Here is a 15,382-nt window from a genome sequence, read left to right on the forward strand (position 1 = left end):
ATTTTTAATAAATGAGGTGCTTGAGACGTAGCTCAGTGGCAGAGTGATCACCTAGCATGGGTAAGGTCCTGGGTTGTATCCCCAGTACTGCATGAAAAAAGAAAAAAAATTAGGTAATAAATCGTTTGATAATAGCCAATCATGGTAGCACACTCTCTTTTAAAAAAAAAAAAACTTTGTTCTTTTGAAGCTGCCTCACTCTGTAACTGCTTCGTGACTCTGTAATTACTTTCTTGACCCCCTATAACTGCAGGAGCATAACCAAACATGCAGGATGTCCGACTGTAACAAGCTCCATGATCACTAATCTAGCCTTCTAACCCATGATCTCCCCCTGCCAGGTAATCAGAGAACTGCCAGGCTGTTCCATCTCTCCTTTGTACCTCCTGCTTATGCCTCATATAAAAGTAGTGGCCCGTAGGCCCTGGGTGCCTGGCTTCGTTGTGGGAACCGAGCCCAGCCAGGACCACCAGCGTAAAAGAAAGTTGTTCACCGCCTCCTGACTTCCTCGGGTGTCGTTCCTTTCCCGGACTCAGTTTTGCCACAACAGCGGAACTACATCACGAGACCCTGTCTCAAAAAACAAAATAAGGGCTGGGGATTTAGCTCAGCGGCACAGCGCCTGCCTGGCAAACACAAGGTTGTGAGTTCGATTCCCAGTACGGAAAAAAAATTTTAAAAATAAAACAAAATTCTACGAGAGCAGGGTGCCTTGGCTCTTCATCTGTGTTTGCTGGCATACCGCTCCTAGAACCCTTGGACTCTCCAGAGTGATAAGAGCATCTTTTGTACACTAAAAACATAACCGGAGACAGGACAGCCCTGGGATGAGGGCAGGATTAGAGGGCTGGGCTTTCGGCACAACCTCAACCTTCAAGGAGGGGAAACGGTGAAGGTTGAGTTGCTCACCCACGGCCCATGATTTTTTCTTTTTTTTTTTTTTGTTTTGAGACAGGGTCTCACTGTGTAGTTCAGGCTGGGCTTGAACTCACTACGTAGCCCAGGCTGACCTACATCTCATGGCAATCCTCCTGCGTCAGCCTCCCCAAGTGCTGGGATTACAAGCATGCACCACCACACCCAGGTTGTTCGTCTATATCTTTTTTTTGTTCTGAATGTTAAAACCTGTCTTTGTGTTTGCACTGAGCTGCACCACCAGCTCTTTTTATTTATTTATCTATTTTTAAACAGGGTCTCACTAAATCATTAAATGCCCACACTGGGCTGAAACTTGTGATCCTCCTGCCTCAGCTTCCCAGAATGCCGGGGTTACAAGCATGTACCACCATGCCTGGCTCATCTGTAGCCTTTGTCATGCTATACAGTAAACCAGGAAGTATCAATAAAGTCTTTCCCTGAGTTTCTGTGAACCATGACAGCAAACTAGTTGAACACTAGGGCGGTCATGGGAGCCCCATTCTGACCAGTCAGTCAGAAGCACAGGTTAAACAACCTGGGCTGTGGCTGTGTCTGCTGCGGGGGCAGAAGCGGGGAGGTCCTGAAGGATTGAGACTCACCCCGTAGGATCTAACCTCATCATCAGGTAGGGCGCCCGTCTGGTTTCTGCTGCAGAACTGCTTGGGCGAACAACCTCTGTTGAGGGGTCACACAAGGATTCTGTGTTGTAAAAATGTAAAGTAGAAAAAACACAGTTGGGTTTTTCCTGTGTCTCATATAGTCTTCCTGACAGGCCTTGTTCTGCCTGACCCTTTTTTTTTTTTTGGCTTTCAATTGTATTCAACTAAAATGAAAGAACTAGACATAGTGTAATCCCAGCACCCAAGAGGCTGAAGCACAAAGATCACAAGCTTGAGCCCATCCTAGAAGCCCTGGAGACTTAGTGGGATTCTGTCTGAAAATTAAAAGTTTGATAAAGATGTAGATCAGTGTGAATACCTAGGTTCAATACCCAATACTGCCCAAAGGTGGGGCGGTGGGTATAGCTCAGTGATAGAGCCCTGGGTTCAATCCCCAGTATTACTAAATAAATAAATAAGTATCACCAAAACTGACGCCAGAAGAAATAAATACGAATGCTCCCAAAGTGATTAAAGAAATTAAATCTATAATTAAGTACCTTTCCTTTTTTCTTTTTTGGGTGTCAGGAATCGAACTCAGGGCCTTGCATTTGCCAGAGAGGCGCTTGTGCCACTGAGCTATATAATATTTCTGATAACTTCACTAGTGAGTCTTATTGACTGTTTAAGGAATGACCTTACACAAACCATATGATAACCTTACACAAACTCTTTCCAGGTGAGGGAGATCAAAATATCCCAACCCAGATGTATTTCTGTGGAGTATTTCAAGTTGGCTGTGCAGAGAAACTGCTGCAGATCTGCCTCCCCTGCTAGACTCAGCCCCCGACGTGAGGACTGCATCCTCTCCAATGCATGCCCAGGACCCCCAGCCCCGCCTGGACACAGCTAGCTCAGATCTGCAAGTAAGGAGCTAAGGGGAGACACTTCCCAGGCCGTTCATGCCTTCCATATCCTTGCCCTCTCATCTCCTCCACTCCCCGCATTCTGAAAGCTGGGGCGCATAAAGAACGGGATTAAATGGAGATGAAGTTTACTTTAGCTTTGGAGACACGGGTGTGTAAATGGGATCATCGGTTCCCACGCAGCAACGCACGGGGTCCAGTAACCTTTCCCCTGCTCTTTGAAGGCGGGTCTTGCCTTCTACAAAGTTTGAAAAGAACAGAACCAGCCCGGGCTGGTTCAGGCAGCTTAAAGAAAGCGTGAGTAACCATAGGAGTCACCGAGACTGACCGAGGGTGCGGGCTGAATGGCCAGCCCACTGCAGAGGAAAAGCTGGAAGGGAGAGAGGGAATTTTAATGCAGTCTTTGAAATTTGCAGCCAGGGATATAGTTCAGCGGCACAGCGCCTGCCTGCAATTTGTCACGCACCCATAATCGCCTGCAGCTTGGGTAACTGACTTCTATGAAAAACTATAACGAGGTGGAGATAATAGCAGCACCCACGTCATGCCTGTTGTAAGATTCTGGCGCAACCCAAGACCCAGAACAAGCGTCTGGAACTTTCGCTGGCCTGCACACTGTGTGCCAGGATTCGCCTAAACGTAGCACAGGCATGCATCCCACGATCCCTGTAATCCCCTGAAGGAAGTACTAATACGCCCATCATACCTGCCCATGAGGGAATCCAGAGGTCAAGTCACCTGCCCAAGGTCACACAGCTCCTCGAGGTCAGTGCAGGGTGTGCTCTGGAAGCAGGGAAGGAGAGAGTGACTGGCCATCTCTGATTTCCTCCACCAGCCTCCTTCCAGCGTTTTCTGTCCCTCTCTGGACCATCTTCCTCCTCACCTGTACCAACTGCGACCCGCAATTGCTCGAGCCCGAAACAGTGGCCTGAGCCTGGGGGCGCCCCCTGGTGGCCGCTATGCGTAGCGCGGTAAAGCTGAGGAGCACGCGGGGAGAGGGAGCCGCCAGGCGAGGGTCCCGCTGGGATACGGGAAGGTGGATGTCAGCGTGGAGTTCACTCATTCGTTTCTTCATCTCGGCCCAGTGCAATCACTCTATACTAGGCGGCCAGAAGTGGAGCAAAACAGCTCCAGAGAGCAGTGGGAGAGAAAGGGAAGGAGGGAAGGACAGATGAGTAACTGACATCTCACAGCACTTGGGCATCGTGTGACCCTGGCCAAATGTTTCTGCCCTTGAGCCTCAAACCCCTCAGATCAGGATGTGAATGGCGGATTACTTTCCAAGAATTCGTGGGAGCCCGGAATGGCACGTGCCTGTAACCCCAGCACTCCGGGAAACTGAGGCAGGAGGCTCAAAAGGTCAAGTTCAACCTGCCCGATTTATCAAGCCCAGCTCGAGATTAAAAAATAAATAAATAAAAAATAAAAAGGGCTGGGGATGCAGCTCGTCGTGAAGGCCCTGGATTCAGTTCCCCGTGTTGGGAGAAGTGGGTGTGAGTAGTGTTACAACCTCCGGAGGAAAACACAAATTAAACAACTTGGCCAACGCGGCACAGAGAGGCAGTGGCGGCAGCAAGGGCAAAGAGTTGAATTTAGGCAGATCCTGTGCCCTAAGGTTCCCAAAAGGTTCTACCGTCCCTTCATTTCACTTCCAAACGTTCGCTGCTCCTTTTGAAAGCAAAACCGTTAAGCTCACGCCCCGGCAGGCTCCTTTGAAACAGCCTCCGCCCCTCTTGCAGTAAGCGAACCAGTTGATCCACATATTTTTAGCCATCAAGACAGTTCTTGCCCTAGGAGAAATCCCAAGCCAGATGTGGAAACCAACAGGCACCTGGGGTGAAGAAGACCTGTCTCTCCCCTCCCCGGCCCTGGTCCAGGCGGTGAAGCCAGGGTTAGACAAATCGTCGCGGTCAAGCAGTTTCCAGAGCAGAGGGTGTCGGGAGAGCCGGCCTAGGCCTAAGCGGGAGCTCCGGCAGCAGCCTGGGTTGGAGCAGGCAGAGGGGGAGGAGCCGGGAGATCAAAACCAAATGCGAGAGGCAGACATCAGACCCCCATGACTCAGGCTTCGGAAATGAAAATCTCCAGCCAGAGAAAGAGGAAAGGGCACTAGGAAAGGAAATGGCTAACAAATCAAATCTGTCAGGGGTGGGGGAGGGATGTGTGTCAAAGTCACTCTGTGAAACATCTTCCAGGATTTAAAACAGAGACCCAGAGCCATATAAATGGATATGGACAAGCCGCAAACGCTGAAGAAAACATCCAGTTGCAACAGAGTGAGTGCACGGTCTGATGTGGGCTGCGCTGGGTAAACAGCTTCCTGTGTTTGTTTTTGCACTGTTGAACCCAGGGCCTTTGCACTGAGCTACACATCCCAATAGCCTTTTGGTGTTTTGAGACAGGGTCTCACTATATAGCTCAGGATGGCCCTGAACTCACTATGTAGCCCAGGCTGGTCTTGAACTTACAACGACCCTCTTGCCTCAGCCTTCTGAGTACTAGGATTACAGGGGTGCACAACCACACAGCACTGCTTTTTTATTTTTGAGACAGAATCTTAAATGGCCTACAGAGTTCAAACTTGAGGTCCTCCTTTCTTAAGCTTTTAAAATATTTTTGTTTTGGTGTTTTATGTTGTTTTTAGTTGTTTTTTCGGGGGGGGGGTGGTTTGGCTTCAGTTTGGATTTGGGCGTTTTTTTGGTACCAAGAATCAAACTCAGGACCCTGTACTTGCGAGGCAGACACTGACAATATTTTTATATAGAAATACTTTACAGATTTTACAACATAACAAGTCATTGTGCAGTTCCACAGAAAGATGAAGAAAAAGAATCTCAAGGATTAAAAAAGAGCACCTAACAACAGATTACAGTCTCCAGAAAATTATGTAAAAGGTTAAGGCAAAGTGCCACATTGGGACTGGCATGTTGTGAACTGATTTATAAAACAGCTTTTTAAAACCAGGTACAGTAGCTAGGTGTGGTGGTGCACACTTGTAATCCCAGCATGCAGGAGGCTGAGGCAAGAGGATCACTATGAACTCAAGGCCAGACTGAGCTACATAGTGAGGTCAAGGCCAACCTGCACTACATAGAAAGACCCTGCCTCCAAAAAAAAGTACAGAGAGCACTGGGCATGGCAATGAACATCTGTAATCTTAGCTTGGGAGGCTGAGGCAGGAAGATTGTTGTGAATTCAAGGCCAGCCTGGACTACACAGCGAAACCTTGTCTCTAAATAACAAATAAGTACACACAGATTTTTTTTGTCTATTCTCTTCAAAGACAGTTAAAAGGAAAACTAGTCTGCAATTCTTGCTCTAGAACAATGTAAATATAAGTCTTGGGCATAAAAGTGTTCTACTCCAGTGTGTTAAAAGTAAATCAAATGATTTTTGAAACCTTTCCAAGTGTGGGCTACCTTTCCATATATAATTTGCCAGGCCAAGCCTTATTCTTTTTAGTCTAAGAGAGGTATCACTATCATTAATGATAGTGGAAGAAACCCAGCATGGTGGTACACACCTGTAATCCTAGCAATTGGGAGGCTGCAACAGGATTGCTGTGAGTTCAAGTCCAGCCTAGGTTATACAGTGAGTTCAAACCTGGCCTGAACTATATAGTGAGACCCTGACTCAAAAATAAACAAACAGAAAAGCTAATGATAGTGGCATAGGTTAAACTAGGATCTCACTTGTGTGTAAGTTTTCGCTTCTACTTTCTATGGCCAAACTACTGACTACTTAAACTTCTTATGCATTTACTACATTATAAATCTACTTTATAATTTTATGAAGGGCTATATATGCTTAATACAATATTTTGCCTACCTGATAATAAAAATACAAGAATCCTTTTGAAATTAATTTTCTTTTTTTTTTTTGGGGTGGGGAGTGGAGTACCAGGAATCAAACTCAGGACCTTGCCCTTGCCAGGCAGGCGCCTGTGCCGCTGAGCTGTATCCCCGGCCCCTGATCTTTCTGAAATTAAACAACAAATCTTATTAGAGAATTTTATCCAGGTTCTTCATTTTTCCGTACATCAAATCCCTGAAGAGCAATAGGCTCAACAAGGATAATCCTGGTTATCAAAAGTAACCTTCGTAATTGGAGAAGAACTTGTGTTTACTATAACTGATAGTTAAAATGTAAAACAAGGCAATTAACCTGGTTTGAACAAGAGTGAGCTTTAGAGAAAACTGCCTTAAGTGAAGTCTAGTACAGAGAATAAATAGCAAGCAAAGCATAATTTAATTCACATGATTAGCTACTGTTTCATGTAAAATTGTATCTACTCAGAAGAACAGGGAAATTCAGCCTAATCATGAGAGTCGCTCTGTACTTAAACATTTTCTTATTTGTTTTCTCTGTACCTAAATGAAAGGCTAATTAACCAGTGTGTTTTGCCAACTAAGGTTTCCTAAATAGTTCTTTGCCATCAAGGCCTCAACGCTGTGGTGAAACCAGGGCGAAACACCCAGGCATTTATCGGAAATCTGAAGTACAAAATAAGCACGTGCTCTATACAGTCTCATGACAAGAACAGCAAGAGTTAAACTGTTTTGGTAGGCTTGTGTTTGGTTGGTTGGTGGGTTGGTTTTGGTTTTGGTCTTTTTGAGACAGGGTCTCGCTGTGCAGTTCAGGCTGGCCTGGAGCTCACTTTGTAGCACAGGCTGGCCTCAAACTTGCAATGATCCTCCTGCCTCAGCCTCCAGAGTGCTGAGATTACAGTTGCATATCACTGTGCCTGGATCAAGTTAAACTGCTTTATGCAACACATGTATTGGTTTGATTTGTCACCTGAGACTTCTTTTTCCTGAGAACTGCAAACAAAGAACTGGTTGCCCAGAGTTTTCCAGGCAAATTGGAAAAACATGATGTGGCCCATTGCCAGAAAGAGGCTGGAATCAACAAGAGCAAGCCAAAAGCTTCAGGATTTGAAGCCAGGATGAGCGTGATGAAATGCAGAACATCGAGAAGACAGTTCTGTACACCGTTTATAATGCCTCTTTCAGACTCATTTATGTTCTCTTTTTTTTTTTTTTTTTTTTTTGTCTTTTTGAAACAGAGTCTTGCTATGCAGTTTATGCTGGCCTTGAGCTCACTTTGTAGCCCAGGCTGGCCTCAAACTCACAGCGATCCTCCTGCCTCAGCCTCCCAAGTGCTGGGATTACAGGCGTGCGCCACCACGCCCGGTTTCATTAATGTTCTCTTGCAGCAACTGTGTCACAATTAAATCAAAGGACCAGTGTAGCAGCCAGAACATCCACAAATAGCAGACCAATGGAGACTGCAGGCACAGGTTTAGTATTCACCTCCAGAACAGTATTATCAGTACTGGGTCCATGTGACACATGCATCTCGGTGGTAAAGATGGTTTTGTATTCTGGTAGTTGGGGACAGTGGTTCTCCTCAATGAGCCAAGAATGAATATGTTCAAAAGGAGAAACGGACAAGTCCAAAGGGCTTCCAGGCATGAACACAGAGATCACACAAGATCAAACGGGAAAGCTGTGCCAATCCCGAGATCAGACCCATCCAAACCAGGCCACATTTTCATCGTAACCAAGTACAAGCCATGGTTCCCATTATTCCAGTTATAGCAGATGTTCTCATGGAGACACTTGGAGTGAATCACACAGTGCACCCCCCGCATGCAAGCGTACCCCATGGTAATGCAGTCAGAGCCCAGGATAGTCATAAAAAGGAAAGCAAAACATTCTGCATGCTTGTGTGTGGTAATCTGAGCAATTTATGTGACGACAACAATTTGCAGTATAACATCCATTGGTGAATTCCCACAATCCTGCCCAGTGACACTATGTACTGTCTCTAATGTTCTTTTAAATTATTATTTTCTTATTCCCTTTAATGACTTGATCAGTCTTCTTACATCTGGTAATCTGAGCAACTTCGTTGAAGATAACAATATGTAATATAACAACCACTGTTAATCTCTATCATTTGGTTTGAAACCCTATATTATTTTTAATGTCCTGGCTTTGTGTTATTTGTATTTTGCTATTGTTGGGGGTTTTTTGGTACCGTTTTCTTTAAAATAAAAAATATTTTTAAAAAAAGGAAAGCAAGACCCATACTAGCCGGAAACTCCAGCCAGTTGCAGGAGGAGACCCATCTCGGAGGGTGTGGATGGGCTGTGTTATCTGGCGCACACAGATAATGGAGTTCAGTAATGCTGGTGTCTCTCACCCAGTGGATAATTTTCTCAAATAAAACCCAACTGGGACTATAATATTCAGAATGAACTAAGCACAAGGTCTAAAATGAATGGCTACTCTTGTCATGGAGTAAAAAGATGCACTAAAAGACCTGTTCATTATAAAAAGGTGAGAGAGGTTACACAGGACAAAGAGAAAAATCCTGCTGTCTTACGTAGCTGATCAGTAGACGTTTTCTGTAAATATGCAAACTTAGATCCAACTTCCAAGAAAGGTCAGATACTAATGGGACAGCATTTTTTTAGTCAGTCAGCCCCAGATATTCCGCACAAATTACAAAAACTTCAGATGAGCCGCCAGATCCCTTTAACCCAATCATTAGACACAGCCTTTCCTGTCTTCAACAACCAGGATCTGGAAAAAGATAAAAAGGAGAGGAACTGGGGGAAAAAAAGCAGGCCGAAATTATGGCCATGGCAATTGGCAATGATTGCAGCATGCCCAAGTTGTCCAAGAGAAAACCCACGGCCAACCGCAAAAACAGTTCCTATCCCAAACACAAGGTAACTGGACACTGGGCCTGTGACTGTGCTAGCCCACTGCCCGGGCCTGCTCCCTGTGTCAGGCGGCTGATGTGCCTGACGCACGGCACTGGATGATTGACTGTCCCTGCTCCCAGAGAGGGGAGAGGCCAGCCAAAACCCTCACCTTCTGCTCTGACAAAGAGGACTGAAGGGGCCCGGGGCAAACAGCAATGCCCCTGTCCGTGGACATCTCCATCTCGCATGGGGAACCCTCAATTCCTTTTGGATACCAGGGGCAATATTGGATTATTCTGTTTTAATTTTCTTCTTTATAAAACTCTGATCTAGAGCTGTAGCCATAACCGGGGTTGAGGGAAGCCCTAGTAAAGCCCTTCTTTACTCCCGCTTTGATATGTCAGCTCAAAGGTCAAATATTCAACCTCAAGATTGTGATTTTTTTCCCGCAATCTCCTACTGCCTTACTAGGAAGAGATTTGCTAGTAAAACTGGGGGCATTTCTCCAATTCCAAAAAGGCCAAAGCAGATTTTACTCGTTGAAACTACCCTAGGCCTCCCTCACCTAATTAGTCAGCAGGTGGATTCTGTTGCACAGTAGAATAGAAAACCTGAGGGAGCAAATTCAGCAATACCAGTAGTTATAAAACTAAAAGATCCCAGCTAGTTTCCCACCTGAATGCAATATCCAGTCAAAGAGGAGCTCATAAAGGGCTCCAGCCTCTCACAGACAGGTGTCTCAAACACGGCCCTCTGTGACCTTGTCAGTCCCTTTGCAATATTCCCATTCTCCCTGAGATAAAACCTTCAGGAAAATGTAAGACGGCACAAGACCCCTGCCTTGTTAACAAGGCTAGAATACCAACTCACCTGCTAGTGGCAAATCCGCATGCAATCCTTCCTTGAATTCCTGGAGCAGCAAGTTGGTTCTCATCTTGAACCTCAGAGATGCTTTCTTTTCTGTTCCTTTCCATATAAACTCCCAGTTCCTGCTTTGCCATTGAGAAAAACTCACTTCAAATTAAAAACAATATACTTGGACAGTTCTTCCATAAGGCTTTAGAGACAGCCCTCACCCTTTTTGTTTGGACACTAGAAAAGGATTTAAGAATCCTAGAGTTTAAACAGGGAATCACCCTACAGTTTGTAGATGACATCTTAATTTGCAGCCCAACTTTAAAGCTAGCCAGCCATAATACTACCCAGACTCTCAATTTCTAGCTGAAGAGGAACAGGAAGTCTCAGGCTCAGCTAGCCCTTCAGAGAATCCAGTACTTGGGATTCACTCTTACGCCCAGGAAATGAAACTGTCTAGGGACTGATCCAGGCTGTGTGTGATCTTGAGTAACCTGCCACCAAACAATAACTTCTTTCCTTCCTAGTCCAGCTTCTGCCAAATCCGGATACCTGATTTTGGACTAATGACAAAGCCTCTATATAAGGCTGTCAAAGTCCTGAGTCTGAACCCTTAGAATGGACAAAAGTAACTGATGTTGCTTTTCAAGGAATAGAACATGCCCTCACTCAGGCTCCAGCACTAGGAATACCTAACTTAAGAAAACCCTTCTTCCTCTACAGATCAAAAGTAGAGAGGAGGGGCTGGGGTTTAGCTCAGTGGCACAGCACCTGCCCAGCAAGCGCAAGGTCGTGAGTTTGATCCCTGGCACTAGAAAAAAAAAAAAAAAAAAAAGTAGAGAGGAATTGCTTTGGGTGTCTTGGCCCCAAAGCTGGGAACCCTTCACAGTGTCATACTTTTCAAAAAAGTTAGATGGAGTGGCTGCTGGATGACCACCCTGCCTGAGGGCAATAATAGCTATAGCTATGCTAACAGAAAAGCCCACAAAACTTAACTTTGGGACAAACACTCAAAGTTCTGACTTCCCCTAAAGTCAGGGCTATTCTTGAGACAAAAGATTACTTGTGGTTGACAGGGAAATAGCTTACCAAAGTACCAAGCCATGCTTCTAGACCCCTATCCATGAGATGACCATAAAGACTTGCAGTACCTTTTATCCTGCCTCTCTGATGCCTACAGCCCCAGAAGTTAGCCACTCTTGTGAACAGGTGATTTCCCAGACCTATGCAGGCAGCAGGCAGGACCTCAGTGACCCACCCCTCCAAGAGCAGGAATGATTCGCTGATGGAAGTAGCTTTGTCTAAGAAGGATGTGCAAAGGCAAGTTATGAAGCTATCAGTTCACAGCAGCTCACCGAGGCCAAATCCCTTCCCCCAGGGACCTCCACTCAAAAAGCAGAGCTCATAGCTCTTACTTAGGCATTGATATTAGGAAAAGGCAAGAAGTTCAATATTTATACAGATTCCAAATATGCATTTCTGATGCTACACGCTCGTTCAGCAGTATTAAGAGCGGGGGGACTTACTAACTAATAAACAAGCAACTATAAAGCACAGGCAAAAAGTCTACAACTCTGCAAGGCAGCCTGTCTTTTCAAACAGACTGCTGTGGTTCATTCCAAGGAACACCAAAGGGACATGGAAAGCAAAAGGCTGACAGAGAGGCAAAAATGGCAGTCTTACAGCTCAAGACCCCAGCCTTATTCCCTCTTCCTGACACCATTAACTAGGCCAGGTGTGGTGGTGCACACCTGTAAATTCCAGCACTCAGGAAGATCACAGTGAGTTCAAGGTAAGCCTGAACTACATAGTGAGACCCTGCCTCAAAAAAAAAAAAAAAAAAGCTGGGGGTGGTAGCACATGCCTGTAATCCCAGCACTTGGTAGGCTGAGGCAGGAGGAATGCTGTGAATCCGAGGCCACGCTGGACTACACAGTTAGTTCAAGGCCTGCCTAGACTATATGATGAGACCCTGTCTCAAAAACAGAAACAAAACAAAAAAGAAAGAAAGGAAAGAAAAAAAAAAAAAAACAATCTATAACCCCCAGAAAGGTAAATGGGCCTTAAGACAAGGAGAAATTAAAAGGAGGCCATGGTGGTATTTGGGAAACAAACTAGTCTTTCCTCAAATGACACAATAGAATGCTATTTTTAAAAAACCCTCCATGATTTTTTCTGTATGAGACAAAAATCCTCCATGATTCTTCCTACATGGGAAACAGTCACTCAGATTCTCAAAGGATCAGGATTAGAGTTAACCACCAGGTAATTCTGCAAAGTTTGCCCACTCTGGCCTACAATAACTCTGGTAAGCCCAGAGGGACATACCCTGAGAGGACCGCCAATTAGACTTTACCCACCTGACACCATATTTAAATAAGTATTGGTCCTGATTGATACCTTTACAGGTTGGACTCAGACCTTCCTACCCACTCAGAAAAGGTTGTGGAGATAGTCAAAGTGCTCCACAAAAAAATCGTCCCCCAGTTTGGACGACTCCAGCCCCTTCAGAGTGACAGTGGGCCTTCTTTTACCTCTCAAATAACTCAGGGGATGGCAAAGGCTTTAGGAATAAAATACCAACTCCATTCTGCATAGCGACCACAGTCCTTCAGAAAGATTGAAAGAACCAACCAGATGCTAAAGTGAACTCTGGCAAAATTTTGTCAAGAGTGCCAGGCACTGTAGCACAGGCCTGTAATCCCAGCACTTGGGAGACTGAGGCAGGATCGCTGTGCATTCGAGGCCAACCTGAGCTACAAGGTGAGTTCAAGCCCGGCCTGAACTACATAATGAAACTCTGTCCAAAAAAAAAAAAGAAAAACCTTTCCAAGAAACTTCTAAGTATTGGTTCCAATTATCGCCAATAGCCTTCATATTGGTTCAAAACACCTGCAAGACCAGGCTGAATATGAGCCCATTTGAGATACTACCTGGGGGGCCTTTTCTATCTTTTAATGTGGCAGTGGACCCAGGGGCACAAGACTCTTACAGTACCTTTTTTTTTTTTTAAAGTAGTTATTGTTTTTTGGTTTTGGTACTGGAGATAAAATCCAGGAGCAGGGGCTGGGGATTTAGCTCAGTGGCAAAAGTGCCTGCCTGGCAAGCACAAGGTCGTGAGTTTGGTTCCCGGTACCGGAGAAAAACCAAAAAAAAAAAAAAAACAACAAAATCCAGGAGCATTCTATATCCCCATCCCTTTTTATTTTTTTCCCCCTTTTTTAATTTTATTTATTTTTGGGGGGGTACTGGAAATTGAACTCAGGACCTTGCCTTGTGAAGCTGAGCTATATCCTGGCCTTACAGTACCTTATTAATCTGGACCATGTACAACAAGCTACGCAACTACATGGAAACAAACTCCTGCCATTCCTGGACCCAGGGACCGCATAGTATCCACCCTAGAAACCAAGTTCTCTTTAAAACTTGGAAGGAAGGGACTCTTGCGACCAATGAAAGCCAAAAAGGAAAAGGAAGGGTCCCTTTTCGGGGATCCTTGCCATACCCACCCACTGCCGTAAAGGTGGCAGAGACAGAGAGAGCTGGATCACCTTTCTGGGATAAAGCCAGCCCCACCTGTCCTATCAGAGGCAAAGGGCCACAAAGCAGAAAGCTACTCCTGTAAACCTTTGGGAGATCTGAGGCTCCTCTTCAAAAAGCAAAACTCCAGCCAGGTGTGGTGGCACATGCCTGTAATCCCAGCACTTGGGAGGCTGAGGCAGGAGGATCATTGTGAGTTTGAGACAAGCCTGGGCTACAAAGTGAGCTCAAGGCCAGCCTGAACTGCATAGCAAGACCCTGTCTCAAAAAAGGAAAAAAAAAAAAAGCAAGACTCCAGTTCTGCTCCATGTACAGATAAGGAGAGGCACTAATAACCCCTGATCTGCCACAGCGTGAACGGACACCTACTTTTAATTGATTCCTCACCCTAGTGGGTGAACCCGCTAGGACTGCTGCTCTCAGGCTCTTGGTAGTTTATCTAATATCCTTCTCACCCTGCTTTCCTCTCCACAGGTTACATGGAAATAAATTATTTTTTGAAACTCCTTCCAAGTAATAGCATAAAAACCGTAGGTCTCTAATTGCTGGGTCTGTCACAGCCCACCTTTTTAAAATAGACCAGGAAATAATCTGACCTACTCCTGTTCAGATTTGGCTTCTGCCTCCTCAGTCTGACAGTAAAACTTGTCCATTTGAGACTTCAGAAGATCCACCTTCAGATAATGATGCAGACTACAGCCCATGACTCTCCTGAAAAATTCACCAAGCTTTCTCCCATTGAGCAGGCAGCTCAATAACTTCTGACATGTAAGGACTAATTCTTTTCTTGTTGTCCTCTGACAGATTCTTTCCAGCCCAGACAGTAAGTCCCAACATCCCAAGGCAGTCAGAGAGTCCAGGATCTCAACTGGGCCACCATGCCCAGCTGTCCATTTTGATTTTTCATCCGGTCTTTTGGGGTCCAGTGTAGGAGATTAGTCCAACACACTGGCCTCCTATAATTTCTGTTTAACACCTGTCCTTGTGTCAGCATTTGACTTTTTTTTTTTTTTTTTTGTCTTTTTGAGACAGGGTCTCGCCATGCAGCTCAGGCTGGCTTTGAGCTCACTTTGTAGCCCAGGCTGGTCTTGAACTCACAATGATCCTCCTGTCTCAGCCTCCCAAGTGCTGGGATTACAGGCGTGCACCATCACACCTGGCTTTGAAATAATTATTTTTTAAAATAACATCTTTAGAAAAGCAGTTTTTTTAATGTGTGGGATGCAACCAGTTGATAATTGGATACAAAGGGAGACCGAGGGATGAGCACGAGGCACCCCCCAGTAGGCCTACAGTCTTATTTTTGCCTGCCCATGGCTGCCTTCCTGATGAGAATTGGTGGGGGCACTGTTTTAAATTTTCTCCCCATAGCCTCACCTAGCTCTAAGGAACAGTACCTAAAGGTGTCAAGAAAAAGAAACAGGGTAAGAAGCAGAGAGATGTAATAAAGGGGGTGCCTGAGGGGGCGTACAGCATCCCAAAGTAATGGGATGCTGGCTGCCATCTGGAGCTAGCAGGAAACACCAGCTGCAAGCAGAAGTTCTGAGGCCCCCTTGTCTGCCTAAATATGATCAAGGTTTAGGATTGACTCACAGAAAGAAAGTTGGATTTTGTCAGCAGCTCAGATTCATTGAGAGATTTACCTGAATAGCAAGACAAACTGTCCTCTGGAGAGAGTTGCCTTCCTTCACCCTCCCATACTAGTTCTGCCTCTCAGGAGAAGAAAGGAAGGAGGAGCATGGAGGGAAAGAAAGGACAAGACCCAAAAAAAAAAAAAGGAAACAGAAGGAAAAAAAATGGAAACAAAGCTTTCGTAAAAGTTTTTGCACATC

General features: G+C 45.3%; 1 long non-coding RNA gene across 1 annotated transcript; it reads left to right on the plus strand.

Moving 5' to 3' along the window:
• Window positions 1–1,252: 1,252 nt before the first annotated feature.
• LOC106147406 lies at window positions 1,253–3,886 on the plus strand. Its single transcript, XR_001232302.1, has 2 exons — window positions 1,253–1,543; window positions 2,257–3,886. It is a non-coding gene; the product is annotated as an uncharacterized LOC106147406 (long non-coding RNA).
• The last annotated feature ends 11,496 nt before the right edge of the window (window positions 3,887–15,382 follow it).

The sequence above is a fragment of the Chinchilla lanigera genome, unplaced genomic scaffold (assembly GCF_000276665.1).
Source record: "Chinchilla lanigera isolate Chin_1 unplaced genomic scaffold, ChiLan1.0 scaffold00154, whole genome shotgun sequence".
Taxonomy (NCBI): domain Eukaryota; kingdom Metazoa; phylum Chordata; class Mammalia; order Rodentia; family Chinchillidae; genus Chinchilla; species Chinchilla lanigera.